This window comes from Rousettus aegyptiacus, unplaced genomic scaffold, assembly GCF_014176215.1.
Source record: "Rousettus aegyptiacus isolate mRouAeg1 unplaced genomic scaffold, mRouAeg1.p scaffold_m13_p_15, whole genome shotgun sequence".
Taxonomy (NCBI): domain Eukaryota; kingdom Metazoa; phylum Chordata; class Mammalia; order Chiroptera; family Pteropodidae; genus Rousettus; species Rousettus aegyptiacus.
In genome coordinates, this window is record NW_023416290.1 from 20,347,007 (window position 1) to 20,365,005 (window position 17,999).

Here is a 17,999-nt window from a genome sequence, read left to right on the forward strand (position 1 = left end):
CCTTTTGATTACAAGTGATAGTAATGGAACCCGAAATCAGTTAAGCAATAACAGGGAAATGCATTGGTTTGCATAAACAGAACATGATAATTGCAGAAATGACAGTGGCCACAGAGCTGAGAAAGATGTGGATCTGCTGAGGGAAATTCTGTTAGCTCATTTTACTTCCATCAAGTCTATTCCCTCAGACCTATTCATCCATAAGGCAATATAGTACCTCGTGATAGCACTGGTCTAACCTCCTGTTAGTCTCATTACCAATGAGGAGAAAGATTCTCCAATCCGACAGTCAGTTAGAAGGATCCAAGGAAAGAATGCTGATAGGCCTAGTTTGGGGCATCTTGCCCTTGCATGAACAATCACTATGGCCAAGAAGTGAAAAATTGAGATTAACCCGGGTCAGTCTACAGCCATGCTACCCTGAACAAGCCCAATCCCATCTGATCTCGGAAGTTAAGCAGGGTCAGGCCTGGTTAGTACTTGGATAGGAGACCACCTAGGAAGACCAGGTGCTGTAGGCGTAAAAAACAAAAATAAATAAAAAATAAGGGATCATAAACTGACAAGGTCCTTGCAATCTGTGAGGTCAACCAAGTGTTGCCTCGTTTAAAACAAAGTGAGATTAACCCAGTTCAAATAAGAAGTCTACCCAATCTTGAATGATAATGTGTAAAAGATAATGTGGCTTGAGGTGGGATCATGTGGCTTGAGGTGGGAGTGAGAGTGAAATTCCTCTGAAGAAGGAATTGACTATCCATCCCTAGAGACAGGAATCATGCTGGGTAGACAACTAATAAATGTCCTCTATGACTGACAGATTACACAAATGGTTATTAAAATTACAGAATTTTAAAAATATTTATGTGTAAGTATAATATGTAATATGTAAACTAATATATCATTTATATTAGTTTCAGGTGTACAACATAGTGACTTGACATTTTTATATCTTACAATGTGATCACTCAATTAATTCTAGTAATCATCTGTCACTGTGCAAACTTATCACGATATTATTGATTATGTTCCCCTTCACCTTTTTCACCCTCCTCACTCCTCTCCTCTCCCCTCTGGTAACCACTCCTTTGGTGTCTGTTTCTATGAGTCTGTTTTTGTTTTGCTTTGTTTCACTTTTTTTTTTATTTCACAAAAGAACTTAAGAATAACTGAGTCACCCAATGACCTGTTTCAACCGTAGTCCATTATCATTATGATCATTTCTTTGCATATAACTTTAACTTCCTTGCCCAGCATACTCTTTATCATTCTTGTGTAGTAAAACTTCAGCATTGGTCAACCCTAAAGATCTGCCAATCAGAATCTTCGCCTGAGAAGAAAAGTTGATGGCACTCAACCTCTACTTGTTCTGATGGGCATCACATTATATTCTAACTACAAATCCTAAATAGGAACTCAACAATTACTTCTCCTTAGTAATATTCACTTTAACATTCAGTAAAACATCTTACCTAATTCTTCCTCTTTGAATCACTCCCTCTTACTCAAAGTAAGTGACCTTGACTCAGTCTATAAGAGAAACAATAAATGGGCATCAGAAATGGAATCTTTGGTGGTAGTCAAACTTGTTTGACAAGTATTTCTAGCATGAGGCTCTCTATGCATATGGGAAATTCATACTTCCTGGCTCCTTTGGGTGATTTATTCTGGCCAATAAGTTAAGAGCAAAAATGATGGGTGTCACTCTTTTTCTCTTTGGTATGATAACAGTAAGTTCTAAAGATGAGCTTCTCAGGTAGGCAATACCCCCAACTAACTGCAGTGCACAGAGCCTGAGGCCTCCCCAACTGGCAGTAGATGTGCAGCATGAGTAAGAAATAAATTTCTATTGTTTTAAGTCTTTGAAATTTTAGGTTCTGTCTTTGTCCCTGTTCTTTTCCCAATCAACAATTTCTCTTAGTTTTTCTCATCCAGTCTTATAGTTTTAATTATTATCGTTCTGATAACTTCCATATTTATATCCTTGGCATCTGATTTTTCCCCTGAATTTCAGACAAGCATGACCAATTATCCATTTGACATCTCCATGGGGCTAACCAACTGGTATGCCAAACTCAACATGTTCAACATATTTATTGTTTTTTTGCCAAAATATGCTCCTTCCACAATCTTCCCAAAATTTAAAATATAATTCATAATCATGTTCTTTTGGGGCTTTCTGTTGCACTTAGAATAAAATTCAAATTATTTAAGCAGCCCACCAAACCATATATTTTTTTGGCCCCTGTCTATCTCTTTGATCTTCTTTCCTCTCTTACCACGTCCAACATTTCTGACCTTATTTCTATTCTTTGAACACCCAAATGGATTCTCACTTTAAGGACTTTGCATTAGTTGTTTTCTTTTTATTTGCAATGCCTTTTTCATTTTGCCACGTCCACACAATGAGTTTTGGAGGATTTGGATGGGTTATCAATCAAATGTATGGGTTAATTTAGGTAAAAATTATATCTAAATCATATCAAGTCTTTGCATTCAAGGATGTAGCATATCTCACTACTTATACAACATTTGTAATACAAATTTTATAGTTTCCTTTGTATAAAATTTTTATTTTCCTTATAAGATTTATCTTGGAGTGTTTAAAAATATTTTGAGGGCAGGGTCTTTTCTATTATATTTCTAACTAATATTGCCAATGTATAAGAAAATTATCAGTTTTTGTAATAGTAATCATTTGTCTTGCTGCCTTACTGAGATCTCTTGTAATTTTAAAATCACATTTTTTTTTTCAATTGATTCTCTTAGATTGTCCAAAGTAGACAAACATAACATCTAAAATAATGACAGTATTTTCTTTCTCTGATCAGGAACATGTGTACAGTAAACACATCAAAATCAGGAAGCCTGATCTGGAGTCTGAACCAGGACTTTTTATACCTTGCTGGTCATGAGGGCAGATTGTTGCTCCATGTGTAGCCCCCATGTCAGAACTCTCTTTGCTCCTGGTGATCTCACTAAAATTAGGTACAAAACATCAACCTCACAATTATTAACATAAAAAGCCGACAAGCTGGTATGAACCACCCTGAAACTCACTTCGGACACATCTTTACACAAACACTGTATTAATCAATCATTATGTTTCATGCCTTGACAGTACCATACAGCAAAATATCTTGGGTCAACTCTAAGATTCCTGACATTAACCCTTACAGCACAGTGACCATATTTTTTAAAATGTTATTCCTTTTAAAAAATATATTTTATAATGAAATATCAACATTTTAGAAGTTCTACATAACTAAGTAAACTAATGTTTTTCAAGTGACTGATGTATCATGCAATAAAATTTTGTTTAGGTAAAAGATACATTCAAAATGCTAGACAAATGGATATTATTATAAGAAAGTACAAAATTTATTAATATAGTTTGAAATTCTACATAGGAACCAACCCTCAAAAAAATAATTTTTAGTAGGGCAAAGGGATCCTGAAGCTAAAAAGTTTAGGAGCCAGTGAACTAGACTAAGCGATAGTGTTTTTCAAAGATATGATGATTTTATTCGGCCCAGTTTCTAAGCAGACATGTCACATTAGACACATTAACTGATCTCTATAAGATTCTGTTTTCTTAGCTATAAAATGAGGTAGTGGTATAACAGATGTCAATCCACATATTGAATAAAAATAAAGCTTAATTTCTCTCTATTTTTTAATTGAAAAAGAGATGTCATTCTGGCATCACATAAGATTTGATGGCCACCTAAATTTAAGTTCATCCACACATCCTTTCCACAAAACAAAGAGAACAAATAAAACCACCCAAACTTAGATTATAGATTACCCAAGAGACAGAGAAAACTATAAGCTTCATACCAATAAAATAAGAAAGTAAACATGTGGAGTTGCAGGCTTGATTTTCTAGGCCATATCAGAGCACAGTGAGGTAAGGATTCATAGGAGGAGAAGAAAATGGTCGTAGAACAAAATTACTTCCTGAAAAATGTCACAACAGTAGTGGGGATATCCTGGGACAGGTCTAAGTGGTCGTAGAACAAAATTACTTCCTGAAAAATGTCACAACAGTAGTGGGGATATCCTGGGACAGGTCTAAGTGGTCGTAGAACAAAATTACTTCCTGAAAAATGTCACAACAGTAGTGGGGATATCCTGGGACAGGTCTGATCTATTGGGTCAGAAGATTATTTACCAGAGTGCGAAAAAGAAAGAGCCTAGAAGCCCATGGAATCGATTGATGGTGGCAGTTTGGAAAAGGCAGCATTTTGGGGTAAGATGAGGCCCCTTCGAATGAGGTGTTCTTGGAGGTATGGTGTTTAAAGGAAAATAAAAATGTTAGATGATAAAAGTTTTGCTAAAGCAAGATAGCCAAGGAATCAAAAGAAGACAATCCAAATGAATATTTAAAGTTATTCATTAAAGAAATTTCATTGAATTGCTGTGATAAAATAATATACTCTTGAAATTGAAAACAAAAGCAGGTCAACTCCCTTAAGTGTCCACCTCTACCTTGTAAGATTACCTGCTGATGCTGATTCAGGAAAATCTAATACAAAAAAATAAAAACGTATCATCCACCAAAGACTTTAAAAGAAGGAAACAGAAAATAGAAATCAAATCTTTTCAGCAGAAGAAAACATTCTACCCACCTATTAAAAATAAAACCCTCACAGCAAATAAAAAAATGAAACACAACACTCTAACAAAAATTAAATATAATTTAAAAAGGACTACACATATGAACAAACACCATGAATCCGGATTTTAAAAATGTCATAAATGGGCAAACTGAAGGAAGATATGAAATAGAAATTGATTAAACTTAGGAAACAGGATGTGGTTCCATAGTGTAGCAGTTAGCATGTTTGCTCTACACGCAGAAGGTCCTGGGTTCATGCCCCAATGGAGCCACAGTCCATGGTCTACAGCGATTCCACACTGAACATGCCTAATGTCTGATCTCGGAATCTAAGCAGGGTAATGCCTGGTTCGTACTTGGATGGGAGACCACATAGGAAGATCAGGTGCTGTAAGCACACACACACAAAAAAAATCTTAGGAAATAAATTGAGGAGAAATAAAGTAATTTCAAAAAAGAATATTAAACTAGTAGTGGCCAAGGGAGAATAAATATGACTGAATATAAAGTAGAAATTTATAGTGAAAAAAAAGAAAGAAAAAATAAAGAAGTGGTGTGGTGGCTGAAAAATGACTGCTAGAAATTTATTACTTGCAGGAAATTACTGCTTGGCTATCGGCCATGGGAATATGGCTATCACCCATAGGAACATAACATTCTAACAATAAGCTTTCTGCTTCTGTACCCCTGCTTGCACACGCTTGCACACCCAACCTGTGGGTCAACAGGTAATGAATAGAAAAAATATAGACCTTTGCGTTTAGACAGAATGAAGAATGGGATTTTGGGCTTAAAAACCCTGTACCTCTACATTTCGGGGCTGCTTGGTTTGGGGTCTGTGTACCCTTGGCAGACCCAGCTGGCTGAATAAAGAGCGTGTTCCCTATAAGTCACTGAGTTCTGGTGGTCCATGTGTCTTTTGGGGGCTGGCAGCTATAACAGTGGGAAGCATCAGAGAATAAGTAGCATATATAGAAGACAGGGAAAGAAGATCTGGTACTTACTAAATTTGAGTTCATTAAGAAGATAAACAAAACTGTTAAATGAGACTAATATTTAAAAATATAATTCAAGAAAACTTCCTGACATAAAAGAAAACTTAAATCTACACATTGAAAAGCCCATTATGTACATGGGGGAAAAATGTTTCAAACAATTAACTGAGAGACATTTCTTAATAAAACTAAAAGATTTAAAGATAAAGAAAAATTCTCTGCCCTAATCCAAGAGACAAATCACAAGAAGAAAAAAAAATCATTTTAATAACAGACTTATAGACAGTAATGGACACAGCAAAGAAATAGAATAGTACACTTCAGAAACTCGAAAATTGAAAGTATGAACCAAGGATTTTATTTCCAACCAAACTGTCTATAGACTACTAAGCCAATAGCAAAATAGTATTCAATATGCAAGAATGTAAAAGCTATGTACACATGAACCAATCCTAAGAAATTTATAGATCAGATTTCTCCTACCAGAGACAATTGGGGAACTTGAGCAAAGTATATTTAAGAGTTTGTGTATTGTAGGTAAAATAAACAAATTTATGTTAATTTTATATATACTTTTTCAATCTCCACTGAAAGAACACTGAAGCAATTCTATCTCCAGAGCAACAAGCAGTCCTTTCTTCCTACACACCATCGTCCATTAAAATGTACCAGAGATCTTTAAAGAAACAGCTGATTCTACATCTGATCAGACACATCAGTAGGAAGTAGTTTGAAAAGCCTTCACAGTTCAAATTGATGATATTTTGATCATCAAAAAGAATAATAACTTTGATTGCAAAATGCTAAATAAATAAAAGCTTTGATGTTCATGAAATAAAAAAAAAGAAAAGGAAAAATGTACAATGTGTTACTATTCAAATGATTAGACAGTCTTCATTTCTTACTCTAAAAATTGGTAATTAAAGGGAAACAAACACACTTGTCTTTTTAGGTAGAAATTCTTCCTCAGTTAATATGGAAAAGCTCCTTTGTCTGTCTGTCTCTCTGTCTGTCTCTCTCTCTCCTCCCCCCTCTCTCTCTCAACAGAAGAATGTCAGCTAATGAAAATAAAAAAAAATACTGGAATTAGACAATTAGCACTTTCGCAACATCTAATAAAAATCTTAACTGAGATAAGAATCATCAATGGAATTCTATAATCATGAATTGTTATTGGATACCAAAGTATCACCCCTCCAATTATTTACTAATCGCAAAGGAAAAAAAATGCTATTACAAAGTAAAGATCTATCTGGTCATTACCATCTCAACAAAGTAATCAAACAGCATTATTACTGAGTGGACCATTTGGGATTATGCACCTCCTAATATACAAAAGGAGGTATGCAGACATGAAATATATTTGCCAAAATTAATTAAAGTGTAATATAACTACATCCTAACTAACTTCTAGGTTTTAGGGAATAGTTAAATGATACCAAGAAGAAACAGGCAAATCTAGAATGTATAAAAATCCTACAAGATAATTTACATTTCAAAAGTCCAGATCAAAGAAAAGGATGGTGAAAAAGTAGATATATTACCATAATCAAAAAATACTCTTTATTTCTCATAAATAAATTTGAAATTCACTTTAATAGAAAGTACATGTCAAATATTAGTTGAATGAGTGGTGAATAAAAATATGGCTTCATCTTTTAATAAATTTTCTGCAGAAGGATGATTAATAATAACTGCCATTTATTAAATATAGATCCTGTCCAGAGATTAATCCTATAAACGCTATTTCACTTAATCTACAACAATATAAGGTAGATATTTTCATTCCCTTTTGTAGATAGAAAGGTTAATCATTTGTACAAGGAAAGGTTGGAAAGGTTAATCATTTGTACAAGGTTATAACAAGGGGGAGATTGTATTTGGATACCAGTGCCACGCTCTGTCATAATCCACTACCTTCCATAACAGAGACATTCATTAAGTTCCTACTGTTAATATCGAACTATGCTGGGGGTCTTGATGACACTGTAAAACTAATTAACACCCAGGTGATGATTGTAAGTCAGGGTTCAGTGGAAGAAAAATGAAGAAAAAAGCAATAACAAAAATAACAATATAAGAAATGACAACAAAACATTCAGTTTTGTAAATTGGCCCTTAAATACATGCAAAAAAGATAGCTTAGATAAATATAATTTAGTTTTTCTCAATACTGGGCAGGGAGGGATATCGGGGGCTAGATTTCTTTTCCTGTACATTTTGAGGTCTTCTATGGTTTTCTATTTATCTTCAGTCCCACTGCCTAGGACTGCTTCCTTTTCCAAATTCAAATTTCTTTTCCTCACCTTCCCAACCTTTCCATCCTGTGCCTAACTGGAACCTGGCCTTTTACATTATGGTAAACCAACTCTCATCCACAACTGGGTTTTCAAAGATTCCTCCAACATCTTTGTTTCTCTTCTGAGGAAACCACTTTCCCCATGGCCCTCTTGTCATTCCCTATCAGTGGGGTCACTATCCTAAGCTGCTTCCAAATCATCAATTGGTCCCACATTCAAAAAATGCTCTTAAATTTCTAGCCACCCCACTATTCCTAGTTGTTACTCTTGTGCCCCGATTCGGAACCCCACAAGCCGCGAAGGAAACAACAGTCGATGCAATCACACAAGGGAGCTTATTAGCGAGCTAGCTCGGACCCAACTCCATACACAGCCAAAGCAGTGTGCAGGAGAAGGGCCCCTTTCTTAATCTTACAGACATATTTAAAGGGAAAAACTATAGAATGGGGCGACAGGTCTTGGCGTTGCAGGATTGGTGGGCAGGTAGCCGCAGGGGAGGTCTAACTAACAAACAATAGAAGGGGAATTCCAGGGCATTCTTACAGGTTGACTGGGGTGGGGGGTGGTGGCTACTGTTCCTATAGTGTCCCCATAGTGATGGTCACACATGCATTCACAGAGTAATTTCCAGGAATGGCTAAAATGGAGGCCCGTCACAAAATGGAGTCACTTTGGTTCTTCATTACTGCCAAGTATCTTCTGATTACTCCCCAAACTCCTTGGAGTCTTCTGGGGATTAGATAATATAATGCATATAAAATTTATAGCATAGTGCCAGACACACAGTAATGGCTCAATCCTTATTAGCTTATTAACTTTAGACTTTGACTCACAATCTTCTTTTCCATCCCAACTCTTGCCTTCCTTCTGAGTGGTTTTATTGTGAAATGGACAATACATCCATTCACGGGATAGCCATCGAGCCCCTGGAGTTGATCCATTCAATGGCCTTTTACTCTTCTCTGTATTAGCCATATCCTCACATGGCCTCACCTTGGAATTCTTCCATATTGGAAACACCCAGTATTCTAGCCTCTCTTCTCATCCAAGCTCCTCTGAGAATGAGGAATGGGGCCTTATCTTGTTAAAGTACTAATCTCATTATGTCATAAACAGTTAAAACACCTTCAGTGGCTCCTAATAAAATCCAGTGCTTGTCATAAATAATTTCAGTCTTGACTCAATTTACTTCTTCTCCCTTAATCTCAAACCTTGATGTTACACTCTCTAAACTCAGAACTCAGCTCTAGTGATGCTTATCCTCTTTCCCTTTCCAGCCTTGGGCTTTTGTAAACTAATCCTTCGTTAGCCTGGAGGCCAAAAAAGATGGGGAGGGTCTTTCTTCCTTCTAGGTCAGATTCTCTGGTTTATCTTTCAATTTATTCAGAGCAATACCCTGCAGCATACCTTTCCTAATTCCCGCTCTGCCAGCTCCCTAACCTTTAGTTTTTTCCTTAAAGTCAGTGTCCAAGTCATTGTCCTTCCTGAGATCGCACAGCTCTCCAGGGCTGTTTGTGCAGAGCACTGGCTCCACAGAGTTGTCATTGTCCCCCAATAGCTCACTTATCACTTCTTTCCACAAGGCTATAAGTTCCTTGAGTTGAGGACTAGACCAGGTCTGATTGGATTTTTTTTTTTTTTTTAAGCATTTCTAGTATCTAGTACTGCCTGGAACAAAGTGCGAACTGAGACAATCTCATTTATTCTAGCATAGAGCTTATCTAGAAGTTTTAGAAGGAAAGGTGATCTCCTGGGTTAAATCTATATCCTATCTCCTCAGAAATATAAGTAACTCTACTTGAATACTAAAAGGATCTTTTGTTTCCTCTTAAATTTAAATTAAATGTTTAGAGGTGGGATATGAATAAATACATGCATAAATAATCCAAAGAGAATTTAATGATCTATGAATTCACGCTAATATTTCTACAGCATTTGCTTTCTTCTGCCTCTTGACCTCTACCAGAAAAGGTGAGATTAGATTTTTTTTTAAAACATAATCGAGATTTTTTTTTCTAATTGCTTATTTCAAAGACTAAACAAAATGTACTGTAATTATTTCTTGCCAGCATAAAAAACGAGAATAGTTTGGTCAGTTTTTGGCCATTTAGTTTGTTATTAAATCAAATTAATTAGTAGAAAAAAATGTATTTTAAAAACACTTTCCTTATAGATTATTCTATTTAACTAGGAATTAAATAATTTTCAAACAAAACTACTTATTTGTTGAATGTGAAAACTAACCGTCTAAGCTTTCAATCAAAGCATATACAAACCAAAAATATTTTCAAAATGAAATTAGCTTCTGCATGGTCTTTGTACAAACGTGGAAGTAGAGCAAAGTTAAATTTTCTTTCTTTGAGAGGAATGGCTTTTAGTGGTAATATGCTAAAGTATTTTTGTAGGTGAGAAATTAGAAGAATTTTGACAATTAAAATAGGTTTCCTGTGATTAGAATTCATAGTTTAAAAAATATTTGGAATTTCTTCAAGTTGCTTTGGCTATCCCGTTTTAAGTGATGTCTTAGCCTTTCTGTATGTCTGCATGGGTAGATGTAAGAATAAACAGGAATGCCTGATTTGGAAACTTCTTTCAATTACACATAAGAGAGTTGTATGGAAGGGAGTTATTCCAGAAGAATAAACTGTTGTGAGTTAGATTCCTAATTGTCAAAAGTAGCCACTCTTAGAATTATTCTTAGCTTATTAACTGTTCCCAAAAGGAATGCTGTCTGATTTTATCTAAAGGATGCACTACTAAATTAATCCTTAAATTATTGACTCTGTAGAGTGTTTTAAGAAAGGCAGTATGTTTACTTTGAATGATATTGTTTTTTAAAAGTTTAATAACAATATTTTAGTTCAAATGATTGTGAATGCTCTTAGAAAAGTGCGTCTTACGGAAAGGTGCCATGAGCTAACAGTCCGAGTCTTTTATGTTTTCTGTTACAGCGTTTTAACTCTATATTTGCATTTACTTCTTTCTAAAAATTTGCTTAATTGTCATGATCTGCTTTAAGTCTTCCTAACAACTCATGGGATATCTTTTCCTTTTCTCTCTCTGCCCCATGCCTTAGAGAGCACGCTTATCCCCCTCTTCCGCCAAAGTTAGACAAATGTTAACAAACTCGGCTCCACCCTAGTAACGGACTGTTTTCGCAGGCTCCTTCTGATGTCTAGTGCTTCAGAGCAAGCAGTTCTCATCGTAGATTTCAGGCTCCCATTTTGTTTTTTCCCATTTCACTGTTTTATCATGCTTCTGGGATATCCTCTTTCACTCTTGCTTTGATCAGCTATACTTTGCAGGAAATAAAACAATTTTAAGTGGATAATTTGATGTTGACAAATGTATACAGTCAGGCAATTCCCACCAGGGTTATGATATAAAATATTTCCAACACTTCAGAAAGTTCCATTGTGCCACTTTACAGTCAGTCTCCTTGCCCAACCTCTCAAACTCACCCACAGATCTGCTTTTTGTCACTGTGGTTTATCCATTTCTAAAATTGTTTACCAGTGAAACCCTACAGTATGTAATCTTTTGGGCAGGGCCAGAGGGAGTGTGAGGGGAGTGCTTTTGTGTCTGATTTCTTTTACTTAGCATAATGCTTTTGACACTCTTCTGCCTTGTTGCCTGAATCTATAGTTTGGTCCTTTGATATTACCCCATCTACGGAATGACTATACCATAATTTATTCATCCATTCACCTATTATGGACATCGAGTTGTTTCTAGTTTTTGTTTGTTGTAAGTAAAGCCGCTTTAAAGATTTGCTGTGCTTGTCTATGTCGACAAAAGAATTTATTTCTCACGGCTAAATACAAAAGTGGGACTGCTCATCGTATGGTAAGCATTTAGTTTTATATGACTTTAAACTTTTTCTAAATTGGCTGTACCATTTTATGTTCCTACAAAAAATGTATGAGTTATAGTTGCTTTATATCTTTGCCAACATTTCGTATTAGAAGTCTTAATTCTATCTTTAGTGGGTAGGAAGTGGTTTCTCAGAATTATTTTAATTTTTGTTTCCCTAATGACTAATAATCATTAGCATCTTTCATGTACTAATTTGCCAGTTACTTCTTAGTGAAATGTGCTTGGTTGTGTTTACCTTCCTGTTTCTTTTACCTGGGGTTTATTGAGCGTTCATCCATTGGCTTATAGTTTTCACACATGATAAATATTCAGCCATTATTTTTTCAAACATTTGTATGTACCTCCACCTCCTCCTTTCTGAGACTCTAATTTTATGTACATATGTGTGATGTATTTTAGGCCATATTATATTGCTCTAATTCATTTTTAAAAAATATTTTCCTCTGAGGTTTTTTTTGGATATTTTTAATTGCTTCATCTTCAATTTCATTTTTTTTCCTGCTAATACTGTCTTATCTACCATTACTCACAGTGTTTTTTTTTTTTTTCTCTCAGGTGTTATATTTTTCACATCAGAAGTTTAATTTGTATCTTTTTACAATTTTCATTTCTTGTCTCCTTATGCTGACGCTTTTCTCTAACCTTAAGTGGATGAAGTGTATTTTCAATAGCTATTTTAACGTCTTGTCTGCTCATTGTATTGACTGTGTCATTTCTAGATTTGTGTCTCAATATTTTTTTCTCTTGGTGTTGAGACATGTTTTACTGTTTATTCGTATGCCTGGTAATTTATGATTAGATGCCAATGTCAATTTTATGCTATTGAATGTTGGATCTTTTTGTATTTCTCTAAATATTTTTAGGTTTCAGTTCTAGAATGCAGGTAAATTACTTGAAATCCATTCGATACTTTTGAGGTTTACTTTTAAGCTTTGTTAGTGTAGACCTGAGGACAATCCAATTCCTCTTACTCTATCATGGCTAGAAGTGGAATCCAAGCAGAATTTTTTTTTTTTTGATCCAGTTCTCTCAGTGAAAACATTACAACTGGTTGGAAACACTGCAACTTACCACATCATTTCTTAAAAAGCCAAACCATACCATTGTACCACAAAATCTTGCATAAAACAGACAATGCTAAATGGTAGCTAAGAGTTTTTTAAATGATTCAGACCTGGTTTAAATATAATTTTATTTCTGCCACTGTGCAACTTGAGCTAATTAAACATCTTAGGCCTTGATTTCTTCATTTGTAAAATAAAAATAATAATAGTACCTTCCAGTGCTGAGTAGATTAAATGAAATAAAGGATTCAGCACTTAAGTCCCATTATCAGAACCTAAAACACCAGATTCCATAAATATGTCAGGTACGAGACATGTTTTGTTGAGGAGAAACTTAAAAACAAACATGAGACAACTTAGCAAAATGTGTTAAATCATAATTTTAGTCATTTTTTTCTCCTTATTAAAGTATAATTGACAAATAAAATTGTAAGATATTTAAAGTGTACATTGTGAGGATTTCATATACTTTTACATTGTGAAAGGATTTCCCCCATCTAATTAACACATTCATCACTTTCCTTTTTTTTTTTTTGAGGACATTTAAGTTCTTCTATCAAATTTTGATTATACAATACAGTGTTATCAGCTATTGTCCCCATGTTTATACATTAGATCCCTAGATCTTATTCATCTTTTACCAACCTCTCCCTATTTCTCCTACCCTCAGCCGCTGGCATACATTTTTTTTCCTACTCTGTTTTTATAAGTCTTTCTTTTAGATCCCATGACTATGCAGTGTTTGTCTTCTCTCTGCTTGATTTATGTCACTTTGCACAATGCCCTCAAAATTCATCCATTTTGCCTATGGTAGAATTTCCTTTTATCAGGGCTGAATAATATTCTATGGTATATATACCACATCTTAATCCATGCATCTGTTGATGGACACTTAGGTTGTGTCTGTATCTTGGGTAATCTGAATAATACTGTAATAAATATGGAAGTGCAGATTTCTTTTCAAGATTCTGTTTTTATTTCTTTTGGATATATACCCAGAAGAGGAATTTCTGGATCATGGTAGTTCTTTGTCATTTGTTATTTCTTTAGTTACCTATTGGTATTATTTTGTTTTATTTTTTCCTTTTGAGTTATTCACATTTTTCTTAGTGATTTGTATGAGCTATGTAGCTAACAAGCACACAATCATTTTTTTTTTGCAAATACCATTTCCTACTTAATTTTCTGCTGCCTAATTTTATTTACAACCATTGTAATGTATAGACATTTAAAGATTTTATAGTCAAATCTGTCTCTTCCTTTTAGAGGCTTTCTACTGTTTTGATGCTCAGAAAGATTTATATATTTACCTAAGTCAATGAATGGCTCGAGAACCAAATCAGAAACTGAAAAAAAGTTCTTTATTATGTAAGGACTACTTATTATTTGTTAAACATTATAAGCATAAGTTTATTATTAATACCTAAACTAATACTAGGTACTGTTGAGCTAAGGATACCAGAGTGATAAAAAAAAAAAAAAAATAAGCAATATCCTTTTAGTCATCTTTCAAATCTCAGGTATTTCCTTCCTTGTTCCCAACTAAATTATTTTAACCCCCCTTGTGAACTCCTGTCTTTATATTATAATCTTCTCCTCCCCAATGGCCAGAACAATTTTCCAAAAGCCAAATCTGATTCTGCCACACCTCTGCTTAGATGCTTTAAATAACTCCTTCAAGATAAAATCTAAACAGTTTATCTTAACCTTATCTGTGATCTATCTCTCCACCATCCTTATTTAATCACTCTCTAAATACCACAAATTTTGCACATAAATTATTTTCTGTGGTGTTGGGAAAGTTTTGAACATCTTTCCTGTTTAAACAAACTTTCTTCATTTAATTAATATTATTGCCTTCTCTAATAAACTCTACATTTTGTTCTATGACCAAACCTCTGTGGTCACCCAGTGGTTCCAAACAAATGGACATCTAAAACTCCTCTTCATATTCTGATTACCTTTCACCTGAATGAAGGATGGAACATGCAAAAGCAGTAATAAATATATGCCCTGTTCACATCATAATGAAATGCACGCTAGTTTATAGTGTCTTTTAAAATTAGATTCTACAGGAATGGGGAAATATGCATGATGGCGATCACATAGCAAGTCAAATGAAATAAAATTACATTCTTAAAATGAACTTCATGGAAATAATTGCAACTGCGATTGCACGTATTTTCCTCCATAATTTTGTTGCCTGCCCTCTTACTCAGACTTTTGGAGGGGAAATTTATTAATAATCCAAAAGATGAGAGCAAGTTTTCAGCCTCAATAAGATTGGTTCTTTTGGATATAGATATTGATTCATATATAGATTATGTTAATAAGTAGAATCGCAGTTCTTACCAAGAATGGTAATGGCTTTTGTGCAGTGAGTTTGCTGGGCACTGTATTATTACAAGTACAGACCTAACTGTGGTTAAAAGCAAACCATAGCACAACCCACTCTTATCTGTCCTTTACATATAAGAGAAACCAAAGACTAAAATGTCTATGCTAGTTTTGCAATTTGAGATCCTTGTCTCTCTACTGGAAAACACTGAATTTTGTGCATTTTTCTGGGTCAGAATATAGCTTTAAATAAAGTCAGGAGGGAATTTATGACCCACTACAATGCTGAGATCTGTAGTTTGGTAACAGGATCTCTGTTTCCTATATCTACAGCATCCCATCTGGACTGAAAATCGAAGTCTTCTACCTAATCTTCATCCTGCATTTACTCTTCCTGTTGTCTCCATCTTTCATTTTGCCTGTTTATTTTGAATAATAAGTACTTAATTTATTCTGTGGATTAATATTTTTATTCTATTTTTGTGTATCTGGATCCGTGTGTCTATTGTAGAGTGTAAGTTTCTTAAGACCTGAATCCAAGTCACTACAGTTGATTTATTGTGAAATTTTTTACTAATATTTAAAAATGACTGTAATGAGAGTTTTCTAAGTCTGAACTCTAAAATGTAGCATTTATATCACACAATTGTGGTGCTGATGACATTGCATTACATTTACCAGCTGTTTTCCCCTATGCTGCAAACTGGATGCTAGATGAAGGAGGAGAGATGGCCTCCTTGTATTCCTTCCTTCCTTCCTTCCTTCCTTCCTTCCTTCCTTCCTTCCTTCCTTCCTTCCTTCCTTCCTTCCTTCCTTCCTTCCTTCCTTCCTCCCTCCCTCCCTCTCTCTCTTTTTCTTTCCTTCCTCCCTCTCTCTCCTTCTCTTCTTTCTTTCTTTTCTTTTTCTTTTCTATCCCCTTGACCTAGCTTTATTGAGACATAAGTGACACATAACATCATATTACTTTTAGTTATGCAACACGATAAATGGATATATATGTATATATTCCAAAATAATTACCACAAAAACATTCAGTCAACATCCATCACCTCACATACTTACTTTTTTTTTTCTTGTGATGAAGACTTTAAAATTTACTCTTAGCAACTTTGACATATACAATACAGTATTGTTAACTATAGTTACCATGTTGTACATTATGTCCCCCAAAATTATTTGTCTTATAGCTAAAAGTTTATGTCATTTGGCCACCTTTGTCCATTTCGCTCACCTCCCTATCCTTTGCTTCTGACGACCACCAATCTGTTTTCTATATCTGTGAGTTTAGATTTTTCAGATTCCACATACAAGTGAGATCATATAGTATTCATCTTTGATTTATTTTTCTTAGCATAATGCTCTCATAGGCCATCTATGTTGTCTCAAATTGCAGGACTTCCTTATGTCTTGTGGCCAAATAAGATTCCATTTTTTATGTCTATCATATTTTCTTTATCCATTCACCCAATGATGGGTACTTAGGCTGATTTCATGTCTTGGCTCTTGTAAATAATACTTCAGTGAATATGGAGATATAGATATCTTTTCTTGATTACAGAATTACCAAAGTAGATGGCATCTAAAAATTCTCATCTCTTGGTCTTTAGAATACACACAGGAATGGTTTTGCTCTGCACTTGTTTTCTAGCACTTCTATGGCTTTGCTACTTACACTTGGACCTTTATTCCTTTTGTAGCCTGTCTAAGGTGAGAAATGAGCATCAACTGTGAATGAATGCCCTAAGGTTCCTACACCAGATACAGAATAGTTTCTCCACACCTTTTATATATTAAATTCCTAACTACATGACTTTGTTTCTGGGTTCACGAACAAGATTTGCAAAATAGTCATATTAAGTGTTATGGTACGATCAAATCTAAGATCCACAGAGCCAACTGAGATGAATTGTTAGCTAGCCGGCGACTGACTCTCTACCACACAGGGTCAGAGGAGATCAGTCCTGAGCTCCCAAAAGAGGCAGTTTATAAAGCCTAGAACCACGCCCTGGTTAACAAGTAAGCAGATTACCACTCCCTGGTTAACATCAAAACAAGTAAACAGATTACAGAATTAAAAGTTGCTGTTAGCATATCTTTGAGCAGATTACCACACCCTGGTTAACAGAATCAGAGTAAATCCTTAATGCCGGCTTACTGGAAAATATTCCACCCTTAACATTAAGAATATAAGGATTGCAGTGAAATTCCATACTGGAACTCGATGGTTAAACAAGTATTCAAATAAACTGTGGTTTTGTTATAAGGAAGAAGCAGTGAGGTTTCATAAAATATTCAAGGCTAAGCAATATAATCACTAAGATACCAGTTATTGCTCAGTAAATACTCACTGAAATAAGATAAAGAAAAATATTCATTTCATTTAGCTGGAATGAAACCAGATTTAGGTACTCCTCTGATTTGTGGATATGCCAAAACTAAATCTATATCCTTCTAAGGATTCTTTGTTAGTTTTTCAATAACCCTTTTCCCTATCCCCACCCCCTTTTTTAACTGGATAGGATTGATAGTGATTCTCTTTCATTTATTGTTAGATATATATAGACTAATGTGTTGCCAGTCTTTTTGTTCACTTAATGAATCATTATGTATTTGAAAAATTAAGATGTGTTTAAGGTTTATGATATCTAACAACAAAGAAGCATATAACCAGATTTAAGTAACATGAAATAAATCAGATGTGGGAAATGTAGGAAATTCTGTTATTGACATAATAACCCACATGACTATAAAGGAGTCCAATAAGACCAAAATAAATAATAATGTTTTATTTTATCCTCCAGATTAAGTT

The 17,999-nt window shown here is 34.6% G+C and overlaps 1 non-coding gene across 1 annotated transcript; it reads left to right on the plus strand.

Annotated features, from left to right (window-relative positions):
• Positions 1–402: 402 nt before the first annotated feature.
• Positions 403–521, plus strand: LOC118612124. Its single transcript, XR_004954792.1, has one exon. It is a non-coding gene; the product is annotated as a 5S ribosomal RNA (ribosomal RNA).
• The last annotated feature ends 17,478 nt before the right edge of the window (positions 522–17,999 follow it).